The sequence below is a fragment of the Bos taurus genome, chromosome 1, assembly GCF_002263795.3.
Source record: "Bos taurus isolate L1 Dominette 01449 registration number 42190680 breed Hereford chromosome 1, ARS-UCD2.0, whole genome shotgun sequence".
NCBI classification, from domain to species: domain Eukaryota; kingdom Metazoa; phylum Chordata; class Mammalia; order Artiodactyla; family Bovidae; genus Bos; species Bos taurus.
Window position 1 is genome coordinate 104,388,934 of NC_037328.1, and position 16,472 is coordinate 104,405,405.

Here is a 16,472-nt window from a genome sequence, read left to right on the forward strand (position 1 = left end):
AGGGACGAGGGAGCCTGATGGTCTGCCATCTATGGGGTTGCACAGAGTCAGACACGACTGAAGCAACTTAGCAGCAGCAGCAGCAGAAGACTTCATTTCAAATGAATAAGACACTATATGTTCAAATATGCACATATTATTGTAAGTTAAGGCTGAAAGATTAATTCATCATGTGTCATCTCGCTTTGTCAAACACTTTGGTTGTGTTACATACAGTTGCTGTTATGTTTTAAATGACTCCTGAACTGTCATGGATAGTGTTATTTCCTTAAATAAAATGATTTGTTCATTAATATTTAAGCAGTTATGTTTGCCAAGTAAGTTAGAATAAAATCTGCAGTGTCAATTCACATTTGTTGCCTGAGTTAGAATAGTCACTGTCAAATGAATAAATATTTTCAAATATAAACAGTTCCTAAGGATAGGAAATATGTAATATTCTGACCATATTATTTTAGTCAACATATCTATAGCTAAAAGTTAGCATTTGGAAATGAGGATATGAAGGCATATTTTAACATGGAAAATAGCAGTATATTTTAATACTTGTTTACATATTAAATACTATTTAGGAACCTTGGAGTTTGGGGTTGGTAAATCAAACTATTAATTTGGAATGGATAAACAACAAGGTCCCCCTGTAAACTATAGGGAACTATATCTGATCTTCGATAAAACATAATGCAAAAGAATATTTGAAAATATAATGCATACATGTGTGTAGATGAGTCACTCTGCTGTACAACAGCAGACCAGCACAATAATGGAAACCAACCATCAGATCAGATCAGTCGCACAGTTGTGTCCGACTCTGTGACCCCATGAATCGCAGCACGCCAGGCCTCCCTGTCCATCACCAACTCCCGGAGTTCACTCAGACTCACGTCCATCGAGTCAGTGATGCCATCCAGCCATCTCATCCTCTGTCGTCCCCTTCTCCTCCTGCCCCCAATCCCTCCCAGCATCAGAGTCTTTTCCAATGAATCAACTCTTCACATGAGGCGGCCAAAGTACTGGAGTTTCAGCTTTAGCATCATTCCTTCCAAAGAAATCCCAGGGCTGATCTCCTTCAGAATGGACTGGTCGGATCTCCTTGCAGTCCAAGGGACTCTCAAGAGTCTTCTCCAACACCACAGTTCAAAAGCATCAATTCTTCAGCACTCAGCCTTCTTCACAGTCCAACTCTCACATCCATACGTGACCACAGGAAAAACCATAGCCTTGACTAGACGAACCTTTGTTGGTAAAGTAATATCTCTGCTTTTGAATATGCTATCTAGGTTGGTCATAATTTTCCTTCCAAGGAGTAAGCGTTTTTTAATTTCATGGCTGCAGTCACCATCTGTAGTGATTTTGGAGCCCAGAAAAATAAAGTCTGACACTGTTTCCACTGTTTCCCCATCTATTTCCCATGAAGTGATGGGACTGGATGCCATGATCTTCGTTTTCTGAATGTTGAGCTTTAAGCCAACTTTTTCACTCTCCACTTTCACTTTCATCAAGAGGCTTTTGAGTTCCTCTTCACTTTCTGCCATAAGGGTGGTGTCATCTGCATATCTGAGGTGATTGATATTTCTCCCAGCAATCTTGATTCCAGCTTGTGTTTCTTCCAATCCAGCATTCCTCATGATGTACTCTGCATAGAAGTTAAATAAACAGGGTGACAATATACAGCCTTGACGAACTCCTTTTCCTATTTGGAACCAGTCTGTTGTTCCATGTCCAGTTCTAACTGTTGCTTCCTGACCTGCATACAAATTTCTCAAGAGGCAGATCAGGTGGTCTGGTATTTCCATCTCTTTCAGAATTTCCCACAGTTTATTGTGATCCACACAGTCAAAGGTTTTGGCATAGTCAATAAAGCAGAAATAGATGTTTTTTCTGGAACTCTCTTGCTTTTTGCATGATCCAGAGGATGTTGGCAATTTGATCTCTGGTTCCTCTGCCTTTTCTAAAACCAGCTTGAACATCAGGAATTGCTAAATTCAGACTTAAATTGAAGAAAGTAGGGAAAACCACTAGACCATTCAGGTATGACCTAAATCAAACCAACTATACTTCAGTTAAAAAAAAAAAATACTATTTAGGAAATTAATTCCAGACCTTAAAAAGTATATAATAATTTTTGCAAAAACACATGTTCTAGTCTGTTGTTGGCTTGTTGATTTTGCAGAATCCCAGTAAAATAAGTTGAAATATATTAGCATTTTTAAAAGAATGTCTTTAAAGGATAAAATTATGTTTGTTATTCTGCCCACAATTCTCATTTAATATATAATCTTCATTTGATTTTATACAGCATGGAGTGCTTGATGAAAAGCAATGTTATTTCTAAAATCTGTATAAAATTTGGGAGTTAAATTTCTGGAACATGATGTAAAAGAAGGCAAATGAAACTTGGGGTCAGATAACTTGAACTAAGAAAATTGTTAGACTTAATGGAATCCCAGTAAATACAAAAATGATATTTTTAAAATGAAGGGGATCGAGTTGACAATAAAGTTCATAAAGAGAAGCAAACAAAGAGCAGTGGATATATAGACTAAAAGGGAAATTATATTAGGAAGGAAGTAGTTTTACCAACCAAGACAACATCCTGAAAAGGTTCTTTAATTAGTTTGGTATTGGCATATGGATAGAAAAGTCCAGAAATAAACTAAACTACATATAGAAATCCATTGTGGAGCAGCAATGTCAAAGATAAGCTTTTTTGGACAGCTAGACAGACATTTGGAATAAAATACATAAATTGCTCAGTCGTGTCTGACTCTGTGACCCCATAGACTGCAGCACGCCAGGCTTACTTGAACTTCACCATCTCCCGGAGCTTGCTCAAACTCATGTGCATTGAGTTGGTGATGCCATCCAACCAGTTTGTCCTCTGTTGTCTCCTTCTCATCCTGCCTTCAATCTTTCCCAGCATCAGGGTCTTTTCTAAGGAGTAGGTTCTTCATATTAGGTGGCCAAAGTATTGGAGCTTCAGCTTAAACATTAGTCCATTTAATGAATATTCAGGATTGATTTCCTTAAGATTGACTGGTTTGTTCTCCTTGCAGTCCAAGGGATGCTCAAGAGTCTTCTCCAACACCGCAAGTCAAAGGCGTCAATTCTTTAGTGTTCAACCTTCTTTATGGTCCAACCCTAACATCCATACCCTACTACTGGAAAAACAATATCTTTGACTATAGGGACCTTTGTTGACAAAATAATGTCTCTGCTTTTTAATAAGCTGTCTAGGTTTGTCATAGCTTTTCTTCTAATGAGCAAGTGTCCTTTTTTTCATGGCTGCAGTCATCATCTGCAATGATTTTGGAGCCCAAGAAAATAAAGTCTATCACTGTTTCCATTGTTTCCCCATCTATTTGCATGAAGTGATGTGACTGCATGCCATGATCTTAGATTTATGAATGTTGAGTTTTAGGCCAACATTTTCACTCTTCTCTTTCACTTCCTTCAAGAGGCTGCTTAGTTCCTCTTCACATTCTGCCATGAGGGTGGTGTCATCTGCATATCTGAGGTTACTGATACTTCTCCTGGCATTCTTAACTTCAGCTTGTGCTCCTTCCAGCCCAGTGTTTCTCATGATGTACTCTGCATATTAGTTAAATAAGCAGGGTGACAATATACAGCCTTGACGTAGTTCTTTCCCAATTTGGAACCAGTCCATTGTTCCACGTTTGGTTCTAACTGTTGCTTCTTGATGCGCATGCAGGTTTCTCAGGAGGTGGTAAGGTGATCTGGTATTTCCATTTTAATAAGAATTTTCCACAGGTGGTTGTGATCCACACAGTCAATGCCTTTAGCATAGACAATGAAGCAGAAGTAGATATTTTTCTGGAATTCTCTTGCCTTTTCTATGATCCAGTAGATGTTGGCAATTTGATCTCTGATTCCTCTGCCTTTTTTAAATACAGCTTGGACATTTGGAATTTCTTGGTTCACGTACTATTGAAGCCTAGCTTGGAGAATTCTGAGCATCACTTTGCTAGTATGTGAAATGAGTGCAGTTTACAGTAGTTTGAGCATTCTTTGGCATTGCCCTTCTTTGAGATTGGGGCTCCCTGATGGCTCAGAGGTTAAAGCGTCTGCCTGGAATGCAGGAGACCCAGGTTCAATCCCTGGGTCAGAGAAGATCCCCTGGAGAAGGCAATGGCAACTCACTCCAGTACTCTTGCCTGGAGAACCCCATGGAGGGAGGAGCCTGGTAGGCTACAGTCCATGGGGTCGCAAAGAGTCAGAAACGAATGAGCAACTTCACTTCACTTTTCTTTGAGATTGGAATGAAAATGGACCTTTTCTAGTCCTGTGGCCACTAATGAGTTTTCCAAATTTGCTGACATATTGAGTGTAGCACTTTGACAGCATCATCATTTAGGATTTGAAATAACTGGAATTCCATTGTCCCCACCTGTTTTGTTTATAGTGATGCTTCCTAAGGTCCGCTTGACTTCGTACTGTAGGATGTCTGGCTCTAGGTGAGTGATCACACCATAGTGGTTATCTGGGTAATTGAGACCTTATTTGTATAGTTCTGCTCTGGGAAGCCTGGCATACTGCAGTCCACGCGGTCGCAAAGAGTCAGACACAACCGAGTGACTGAACTGAACTCTGTGTTCTTGCCACCTCCTCTTAATATCTTGTGTTGTTCATAGGCCCATACCATTTGCATCCTTTATTGTGCCCATTTTTGCATGAAATGTTTGTTTTGTATCTCTCATTTTCTTGAAGAAGTCTCTAGTCTTCCCCATTCTATTGTTTTCCTCTGTTTTTTGCATTGTTGACTTAGGAAGGCTTTCTCATCTCTCCTTGCTCTTCTTTGAAACTCTGCACTCAGGGTGGGTATATCTTTCCTCTTCTCCTTTGCCTTCCCCTTCTCTTTTCTCAGCTATTTGTAAGGCCTCCTCAGATTGCCATTTTGCCTTCTTGCATTTCTGTTCTTGGGGGTAGTTTTGATCACTACCTCCTGTACAGTGTTACAAACCTCCATACATAGTTCTTCAGGCACTCTATCAGATCCCTTGAGTCTATTTGTTACTTCCAACATAGAATAGTAAAATTTGATACAGGTCATACCTGAATGGTCTAGTAGTTTTCCCCACTTTCTTCAACTTAATTCTGAATTTTGCAATAAGGAGTTCAGTATCTGAGCCACAGTCAGTTCCCAGTCTTATTTTTGCTGACTGTATAGAGCTTCTCTATCTTTGACTGCCAATAATACAATCAATCTGATTTCGGTATTGACCATCTGGTGATATCCAAGTGTACAGTTGTCTCGTGTTGTTGGAAGAGTTTCTTTGCTATGACTAGTGCATTCTCTTGGTAAAACTGTTAGCCTTTGCCCTGCTTCATTTTGTACTCCAAGGCCAAACTTGCCTGTTACTCCAGGTATCTCCTGACTTCCTACTTTTGCATTCCAATCCCCTATGATGAAAAGGACATTCTATTTTTTTTTTTTTTTGTATTAGTTCTAGAAAGTCATATAGGTCTTCATAGAATTGTTCAACTTAAGCTTCTTTGGCATTTCTGGTTGGGACAAAGAGTTGAATTACTCTGGTATTGAATGGTCTGTCTTGGGAGTGAACCAAGTTCATTCTTCTGTCCTTTTGGGGATTGCACCCAAGTAATGCATTTCAGACTCTTCTTTACTATGAGGGCTACTCCATTTCTTCTAAGGAATTCTTGCCCACAGTAGTAGATATAATGGTCATCTGAATTAAATTTGCCCATTCTGTTTCCTTTTAGTTCACTGATTCCTAAAATGTCAGTGTTCACTCTTGCCATCTCCTATTTGACCACTTCCAATTTACCTTGATTCATGGACCTAACATTACAGATTCCTATGCAATATTATTCTTTCTCATTTTCATTAGTTTTCTGTATTTCTTATTGAAAGTTCATACAACATTGACTGCTTTGTTCTTTCCTTTTTCACAATAAATTTATTTCCCCTTAAAATTTTTGTTCTCCCTGTATTCCCTTGGTTGATTTGGAAAGCACTTTATTCTTGTTCTGAACAATCTGTTATATTAAAACGTTGCAATTTCAAAATTTTATTTAACATAGTTTCCCCTGCAAGAAATAAATACCTCATATTACCTACCAGTCAAAATTAGCTGATATTCACACAGAAATACCATATAATTCAGCAGTTCTTGAAATTGAACACACTCTTTTTAAAGATATTTTATTAGTTATGCTAGATATATTTTATTCAATCCAGTTATAATTATGAAGTTACTATTTTGATGCTATAGCACAATTTAAATGTTGAAGAACTTATTTTCAAATAGATTCTAAACAATACAGTTCTAAAATTTATAATACCTTTGCCTACCTCTGCTGAAGAGTATTCCTCGCTTTCCTCTTTATTACAATAAGAAAAGCATTAATATTCATATATTATTTGGTATACAGCTTGGCTTATTATCAGTTTTATTTGTTTCATATCAAACATTTGTGTTTCTACATTCTTCACCTTTTCTGAAATGCACTAGTTAACAATGATGTCATGCCACTGCTATAGTGAATCTAGCATTTTAGAGATATAATTATAATATCAAGATAACCTTAGGTTATTTCTTCTTGAAATGCTAACACTGCATTCTATTTTCATTCATTGCCAAAAATTAGAGTTGAGAAATGAAAGAACAAGATTTACACTATATGTAGAAAAGTTGTTGAAAATATCACTGAAAGCCATCATTAACATATAAGGGTATATTTTTGTTAAAGACACCAAGTTAAAGCAATTTGCCTTTTTTTGCTAATTATAATTACTGCCTTTGTGAATGTCTTTATAACTGACAAATTTTCAAGTAATGATGTGTTCAGTGATGGCATTCATCAGGTTGTCATTCATTTTTGTGAAGTTAAAACTAATTGGCAATGCATTCAAGAGTGGGTTTAAAAAAAAAAAAAAAAAAAGTTTAGATAGATGTGTCAGAGTCGGGAAAAAGGGCCTCAAACTGCCCAGCCAAACAGATGGTTCAATATAAATTTTAAAAAATGGCAAGTTTGCCAAGCTGCATGCATTGCCTGCTGTGTAAAAGCAAGAAAACAGTAATATATCTTTAATATATCTTTTCTGAAGAAATCAGTGCTTAAGACATGAATTCTGAGTTTCATGATTTTTACCAAAAATTAACGTAATAAAAAGTAACATCATAGTAGATCTTTTTGATGGTAAAAGAAGTGTATTCTGAATATTTTACCATGTAAATGTTATGTGGATATCAGGAGGATCTGAATACTTGCAATCATTTCTTAATACTTCACATAGGAGCCTCAACTCTGTATTTATAAATTAAATGAATGCAAACCAAACCCGTATCACAAACAAGAGGACATTGATTCTTCAGTTAACTAAAGCCTTTTATAAATGTTACCCGGTTTTGCCTATTGAAAAAGAGAGATGGGTGTATCTTTCACAGAGCAGAGCTAGATGAGATGGGGAGGAACCAGTCCCCCTACTGTTTCTTATCTCCCTTGAGCCCACAGTGCCTAAAATGAGCTCAGTTTTTCTGATAAAGATTCACTCTGCAATAAATCAACAGTAAAAAATTGACCAAAAACTAACAAAAATATATAGTTAGAAATTAAGGAATACATTGCTAGCCAATCCTACATGATGGTTCTCAAAAGGTAGTCCCTGTTTCAGCAGCACTAGCTCACCTGAGAAATGTTAGAAATTCACATTATTGGGCCTCACTCCAGATCTACTGAATGAGAATCTCTGGGGCTGGGCCCAGCGATATGTATTGTAACACACTCTCTAGGTGATTATGATGCAAACTAAAATTTGAGAGACATTGTCACAGAACATATGAAGCTAAAAAAGGAAATATAAAATTCTAGAAAATAATGAAAATAATGCTGTGTACTTATGGAACAGTGGAATTTGTACTGAAGGAAATGGCAACCCACTCCAGTACTCTTACCTGGAAAATCCCATGGATGGAGGAGCCTGGTAGGCTACAGTCCATGGGGTCGCAAACAGTCGGACACGACTGAGAGACTTCACTTCACTTTATATGCTTATATATTTTTAAAAGGTCCAAAATTGATAATTTAAAGCTATAATTTATATTTTAAATATTTAAAGTCATTAAAAGGATAATGAGAAATCCACATTCTTTTTAGGGGTACAGCATACAGCATAATGTTAAAAACAATATATAAATAGCAGGATGCATATATGTGTTTTATATTTAATCTGGAAATAAACACTTAAAAGGTTAAATATATAAACAAATGTAAAAAAAAAAAAAAGCCACTTGTTAAAATGGAGCATGCAGAGAATCAAGACACACAAAGTAAAATTCAATTTTAGTTGACTTTATATTTTTGGGTGCCTTTTCTTCATAATGAAACACTGTAGCAAATGACAACTCCTGATCCTACTTTCTTGAGAGCTAGATACTTGAATCAGTCCAGTTCAGTTCAGTTCAGTTCAATCACTCAGTTGTGTCCGACTCTTTGCAACCCATGGACTGTAGCAAGCCAGGCTTCCCTGTCCATCACCAAGTCCCGGAGTTTACTCAAACTCATATCCATTGAGTTGGTGATGCCATCCAACTATCTCATCCTCTGTCTTCCCCTTCTCCTCCTGCCTTCAATCTTTCCCAGCATCAGGGTCTTTTCACATCAGTCAATTCTTTGCATCAGCTGGCCAAACTATTGGAGTTTCAGCATCAGTCCTTCCAATGAATATTCAGGACCGATTTCCTTAAGGATGGACTAATTGGATATCCTGCAGTCCAAAGGACTCTCAAGAGTCTTCTCCAACCCCACAGTTCAAAAGCATCAGTTCTTCAGTGCTCAGATTTCTTTATAGTCCAACTCTCAGATCCATTTCCTACTGGAAAGACCATAGCCTTGACTAGACGGACCTTTGTTGGCAAAGTAATGTCTCTGCTTTTTAATATACTGTCTAGGTTGGTCATAACTTTTCTGCAAGCATCTTTTAATTTCATGGCTGCAGTCACCATCTGCAGTGATTTTGGAGCCCCCAAAAATAAAGTCTGTCACTGTTTCCACTGTTTCCCCATCTATTTGCCATGAAGTGATGGGACCAGATGTCATGATAATCTGAGCATATTCAAGTCTGTGGATAATCCATGAATCTAAGATATTCCTTAATTTTTAGTAGAGAAATAATTTGAAATGAGGATCTGGTTGTAAAATACATGTTTTCTGGCTTCACAAGAATTTGGCAGATTACCAAATATCTTCTTTAACTCTATAGTTTATCTGTTATCTATACTTGAAGTACTGTATACAAAGGCTGGATAGAGTACATTACATTAAAAACTATAAGATATTTGAAGCATAGAGGACAAGTCTTATTTTGCCTCTCAGTAGTCTTTTCCCATTTCTGCCTGTTTGTTTTTTGTATTTAGTTACAAAGACTTTAATTATTTAGAGCATAATTATTGTACCAGGAAAATATATTTTCCTAGGGAGAGTAAGTGATTGAATGTTACGAATCATAAGTGATCTTTCAAGTTACAAAATGGTCAGAGTACATCATTTAAATTAATGGATAGAGTACAAAAAATTTTAGGCATATAATAAAGTTCCAAGAGGAATTTTCATGACAGTATCATTAATACCAGTTTTGACATATTAAATAGTTAAAAATTCAATGCTTTAATAATTTTAAGAACTAAGCACATTCTTGATATAGTTGAAACAATACCTTTAAAATGGAACCCTAAAGAAATGGAGAATGAGGTGGAATTTAAGCTGCTCTTAGATGTATATTTTTTCCTTTGATCTTTATATAATACAGTGTTACATTGCTAGCACAGCTAATAACATTCATAAAATATGAAAAATAATACATGACTAGTTGTATTATATACTAATCCAGATAAAAAGACAATTGTGAAGATTAAGAATATTTTCCTTTGCTAATATTGATGCAGACTTTATGTAAATTTAAATGTAATTAAGTTGTTCAGAGTTAAAATTATTTTATCCAGGTGCTTCTCAAATGAAATATTAAAATTAAAATACTGGGATCTCTTATTCAAAAGAAAGTATATAAAGTAGTTATTGAGGGTTTTTTCCTTTCTTACTAGTGTCAAATTTTCTTCAGGTGCAAATACTATGTAATATAAGCACTTTTAAAACAAAGAAGTATTAATATTTTGAAAAATAAAAAATATTACACAAGGGATAATATGAGAAAAGTATAAAAAATGTATATTTGTATGCTGTTTTAATTCAATATATTTGGTTTTTACAACATAATTGTTTAATATACATATTTGGTTAACTTTAAATCATTAAATGTAATTGTACACATATGTGCAGATATGTGTATATACATATATGTAAAATACATATGTGGGTATATATGTGATATGTAGATACAAGTTAGTAAAGTGTGGAAATTAACATTTCTTCAATAATTCAATATTGAGATCAATGATATCAACATTTCATAATTACACCCTCTTAATGAAAGCCTATCCATAATAAAAAGTTTCCTCATGGCTCACTGAATTAATTTGCACATTAAATTCAAGTTAGTAGTGAAAATCTATGTGCCATTTCCCCTCAGAGTTGATAAGCCTCATGCTCCCATCACAGAGAGTAGTAATGGTAATATTAATGACAATGGAGTCACTTGTTATGACAAATTATTAGTTCTAAAATACCCAGCAAACTAAAATGGCATCCTGTCAATTTCTACACTTTAGATATGATCAACAATAGGCTATTATAGCCATAATTAAACAATAACTCATCACTGAAATGGTAATGCTATTTTATCTAGACAGCAAGGAGAAAGTAATACTATAAGGCTATAAAATACAGTTCTTTAGTTATATTAGGAGTTAAACGTTAAAAGATCAACTAATATAAAGTCAGATAATATAATAAATAGGCCACAATTTTTACATAATGGCAAATATATATAAAAGTGTTGGCATGGAAACCACTTGCTTATATTATTATAATTTCTAATGAAAAATTGTATGATTTGTAAATATTTTCACCAATATATATGTTTGGTTCAAATTTGGTTTTAAACGTAAAAAGTAATTAAATGAGTTGTATATGTTATTATCTAGCACATTACTATACCCTGTGGTGTTAGTCTAGTAATTAAAAAAACAACATAAAACAAACTCTTTCTATAAATATATAGTAGAAGGAAAAAGGAGGAAAAACTGTTATTTGGGAATATGCTATTAAACACTGTCAATGAAAAATTCTGAATTGCATATAACTACACCAGTCTCTGGCTGGTTTTAGAAAAGGAAGAGGAACCAGAGATCAAACTGCCAACATCCTCTGGATCATGGAAAAAGCAAGAGAGTTCCAGAAAAAAACATCTATTTCTGCTTTATTGACTATACCAAAGCCTTTGACTGTGTGGATCACAATAAACTGTGGAACCTTCTGAAAGAGATGGGAATACCAGACCACCTGATCTGCCTCTTGAGAAACCTATATGCAGGTCAGGAAGCAACAGTTAGAACTGGACATGGAACAACAGACTGGTTCCAAATAGGAAAAGGAGTATGTCAAGGCTGCATATTGTCACCCTGCTTCTTTAACTTATATGCAGAGTACATCATGAGAAACGCTGGGCTGGAAGAAGCACAAGCTGGAATCAAGATTGCCGGGAGAAATATCAATCACCTCAGATATGCAGATGACACAATCCTTATGGCAGAAAGTGAAGAGGAACTCAAAAGCCTCTTGATGAAGGTGAAAGTGGAGAGTGAAAAAGTTGGCTTAAAGCTCAACATTCAGAAAACGAAGATCATGGCATCCGGTCCCACCACTTCATGGGAAATAGATGGGGAAACAGTGGAAACAGTGTCAGACTTTGTTTTTGGGGGGCTCCAAAATCACTGCAGATGGTGACTGCAGCCATGAAATTGAAAGACACGTACTCCTTGGATGGAAAGTTGTGACCAACCTGGATAGCATATTAAAAAGCAGAGATGTTACTTTGCCAACAAAGGTTCGTCTAGTCAAGGCTATGGTTTTTCCAGTGGTCATTTATGGATGTGAGAGTTCGACTTTGAAGAAAGCTGAGCACGGAAGAACTGATGCTTTTGAACTGTGGTGTTTGAGAAGGCTCTTTAGAGTCCCTTGGACTGCAAGGAGGTCCAACCAGTCCATCCTAAGGGAGATCAGTCCTGGGTGTTCATTGGAAAGACTGATGCTAAAGCTTAAACTCCAATACTTTGGCCACTTCATGCAAGGAGTTGACTCATTGGAAAAGACCCTGATGCTCGGAGGGATTGGGGGCAGGAGGAGAAGGGGATGACAGAGGACGAGATGGCTGGATGGCATCACCGACTCGATGGACATGAGTTTGAGTGAACTCCGGGAGTTGGTGTTGGACAGGGAGGCCTGGCGTGCTGCGATTCATGGGGTCGCAAAGAGTCAGACCCGACTGAGTGACTGAACTGAACTGATGCCAGTCTCTGGGTTTCTCTGGTGACTCAGATGGTAAGAATCTGCCTGCAGTGCAGGAGACCTGGATTTAATCCCTGGGTCTGGAAGATATCCTGGAGAAGGAAATGGCTGCCCACTCCAATATCCTTGCTTGGAGAATTCCATGGGCAAAGGAGGCTGGTAGGCTACAGTCCGTGGGGTCACAAAGAGTTGGACACGACTGAGCTATTAACACTTTCACCTTCACTTTTTATGCCAGTCTCTAAAATAATTATTGAGTTTAGGTAATAATCATAATCTATTTGAAAAAGCAAGAGAGTTCCAGAAAAATATCTATTTCTGCTTTATTGACTATGTCAAAGCCTTTGACTGTGTGGATCACAATAAACTGTGGAAAATTCTGAAAGAGTTGGGAATACCAGACCACCTGATCTGCCTCTTGAGAAATTTGTATGCAGGTCAGGAGCAATAGTTAGAACTGGACATGGAAAAACAGACTGGTTCCAAATAGGAAAAGGAGTACGTCAAGGCTGTATATTGTCACCCTGCTTATTTAACTTATATGCAGAGTACATCATGAAAAATGCTGGGCTGGAAGAAGCACAGCTGGAATCAAGATTGCCAGGAGAAATATCAGTCACCTCAGATATGCAGATGACACCACCCTAATGGCAGAAAGTGAAGAGGAACTAAAAAGCCTCTTGATGAAGGTGAAAGAGGAGAGTGAAAAAGATGGTTTAAAACTCAACATTCAGAAAACGAAATCATGGCATCTGGTCCCATCACTTCATGGGAAATAGATGGGGAAACAGTGCAAACAGTGTCAGACTTTATTTGTTTGGGCTCCAAAATCACCTCAGATGGCGACTGCAGCCATGAAATTAAAAGAAAAATTATGACCAACCTAGATAGCATATTCAAAAGCAGAGACATTACTTTGCCAACAAAGGTCCATCTAGTCAAGGCTACGGTTTTTCCAGTGGTCATGTGTGGATGTGAGAGTTAGACTGTGAAGAAAGCTGAGTCCCGAAGAATTGATGCTTTTGAACTGTGGTGTTGGAGAAGACTCTTGAGAGTCCCTTGGATTGCAAGGAGATCCAACCAGTCCATTCTGAAGGAGATCAGCCCTGGGATTTCTTTGGAAGGAATCATGCTAAAGCTGAAACTCCAGTACTTTGGTCACCTCATGCGAAGAGTTGACTCATTGGAAAAGACTCTGATGCTGGGAGGGATTGGGGGCAGGAGGAGAAGGGGACGCCAGAGGATGAGATGGCTAGATGGCATCATTGACTCGATGGACGTGAGTCTGAGTGAACTCCAGGAGTTGGTGATGGACAGGAAGGTCTGGCGTGCTGTGATTCATGGGGTCACAAAGAGTCAGACACGACTGAGGGACTGAACTGAACTGATTCTGTATAAGGACTTACACTGCCATTGTCAATAGTAAAGCATTACAGGTCACAGTAACACTTTAGCATATGAGCCAATATCACAAGCTCTAGGAGCATTGTCCCCAGTCATTATCAAATAGCTAACAGAGCCCTGTATTTTCTGAAAAGAGAAAAGAAAGACTGAATGTATCAGTTAGAATAATATTGAAATATCTTAAGCAATGTAAAATAATATACTTAAGTGTGTTTGGTTTTTTGTTTGCTTTTTGATATCAGGAAGGCATTTAAAGAATTTTTTTAATAATAATTTTTGTATGCTACATGTTGGATCAGCTCCCAGGCATCTGGCAATCATCTGAATTATCTCAATCCTGTCTTTCACCTAACTCCATATCTCTGTTACCAAGTTTTGTTGGTTTTATACTTTTAACATTTTTCCACAGGTACATTACTTCCATATCTATTGTTAGCACAGTAATTAAATCAGTAATAGGACACTATCTGTACTACTTAGCAGTCATAACTTCTCTTCCAATCTCTGTTATAGCTTTATTCAATTACATCCTTTACGTATATTCTAGGGAGACTAGTCTAAAACAAAAGCACGTTATACCTTTAGATAGTTTCTCATTACTTTCAATGTGATGTACATTCAATCAGTTAGATGAATAGTTTTAAAACATTACTGTATGTATAAATCACTTGGTGAACATGTTAGATTCACTTCACTAGCTAAATTCCAGAGCTTAACACTCAAAAAGTCTAATCTAGAAGGTCTACATGGGGTCAGGAATCTACATTTTATTTTTTTTAGTTTTCTTTAAGATTTATTGGAGTATAGATGATTTACAGTGTAGTTTTAGTTTCAAGTATATAGCAAAGTGAATCATTCATATATATATATATATATATATATATATATATTCATCCTTGTTCAGATTCTTTTCTCATATAGATTATTATAAAATACTGAGTAAAATTCCCTGTTCTATACAGTAGGTTCTTATTAGTTATCTATTTTATGTAAAAATAGTATGCGTATGCTAATCCCAATATCCTAATTTATCCCTTTCCCTCATGTTTCCCCTTTAGTAAACATGTGTTTGATTTTCAGATCTGTGAGTCTCTTTGTGTTTTTTAAGTAGTTTGTATCATTAGTTAGTTTGTATAAATTTTTAATTAGATTTCACTTATAAGTGATACCATATGATATATATCTTTGACGTACTTCACTTAGTATGATAATCTCTCAGTCCATCCATGTTGCTGTAAATGGTGTTATTTTGTTCTTTTTAATGGCTGAGTAATATTCCATTGTATATATGTACTACATCTTCTTTATCCAGGAACATGTAGGTTCCTTCCATGTCTTGGCTATTGCAAATAGTGCTGTAGCAACTTTGGGGTGCATGTGCCTTTTCAAATTATGATTTTCTCCAGATATATGACCAGGAGTGGGATTGACAAATTATACAGTAGCTTTATATTTAGTTTTTTAAGGAAACTCCATACTGTTCTCCATAATAGTTGTATCAATTTACATTCCCACCATCAGTGTAGAAGGAGGGTTCCCTATTCTCCACATCCTCTCTAGTAATTATTGTTCATAGACTTTTCGATGATATCCATTCTGACCCATGTGAGATGATACCTCATGGCAGTTTTTGTTTGAATTTTTCTAATAATTAGTGACATAGAGCATCTTTTCTTGTGTTTTTTTTGGCCATCTGTATTTCTTTGGAGAAGTGTCTTTTTAGGTCTTCTGCCCATTTTTTGATTGGGTTGTTTTATTCCATATTGAGCTGCAAGAGCTATTGATATATTTTAGAGACTAATTTCATCAATCACTTCATTTGCAAATATTTTCTCCCATTCTGTAGATTATCTTTTTGCTTATGGTATCCTTTGGTATGCTAAAGCTTTAAGTTTAAAGTCGCTTTTTTTTTTTTTTTTTTAATTCTAGGAGGTAAAACATCAGAAATGATCTTGCTGTCATTTATGTCAGAGTGTTCTGCCTGTGTTTGCCTAGAGGTTTTAGTATCTGGCTATATTTAGGTCTTTAATCCATTTTTCAATTTATTTTTATGTATATGATTTTAAAGTGTTCTAATTTTATTCTTTTACATGTAGCTGTCCAGTTTTACCAGCACCACTTACTGAAAAGACTGTCTTTTCTCCATTGTATATTCTTTTCTCCTTTGTCATAGATTAGTTGACCACAGGTGTGTAGGTCTGTCTCTGGAATTGCTGTCCTATTCTATGGATCTATATTTCTATTTTTGTTCTAGTACATTTTTGATCACTAAGTTTATAGTAAATTTTGAAGTCAGATAGCCGGATTTCCTCCAGTTCCATTTTTATTTATTTATTTTTCAGATTACTTTGGTTGTTTGGGGTTTTTTGTGGTTCCACACAAATTGTAAACATTTTTGTTCTAGTTCTGTGTGAAATGCCACTGGTAATTTGATAAGGATTGCATTAAATCTGTAGATTTTTTGGGTGGTATAGTCCATTCTCACAATATTGAGTTTTCCAATCCAAGAATATGATATCTCTCTCTCTCTTTGTGTCTACCAACTATGCCCTAGATGACCAGGCTGTTTCCCACTATTTAACATATTTTAAGCTTAACAGTACAAATTTGTTTGTAGTACTCTC

General features: G+C 36.2%; 1 non-coding gene across 1 annotated transcript; it reads left to right on the forward strand.

Annotated features, from left to right (window-relative positions):
* Positions 1–4,058: 4,058 nt before the first annotated feature.
* Positions 4,059–4,131, forward strand: TRNAS-GGA (transfer RNA serine (anticodon GGA)). The gene has a single exon. It is a non-coding gene; the product is annotated as a tRNA-Ser (tRNA).
* The last annotated feature ends 12,341 nt before the right edge of the window (positions 4,132–16,472 follow it).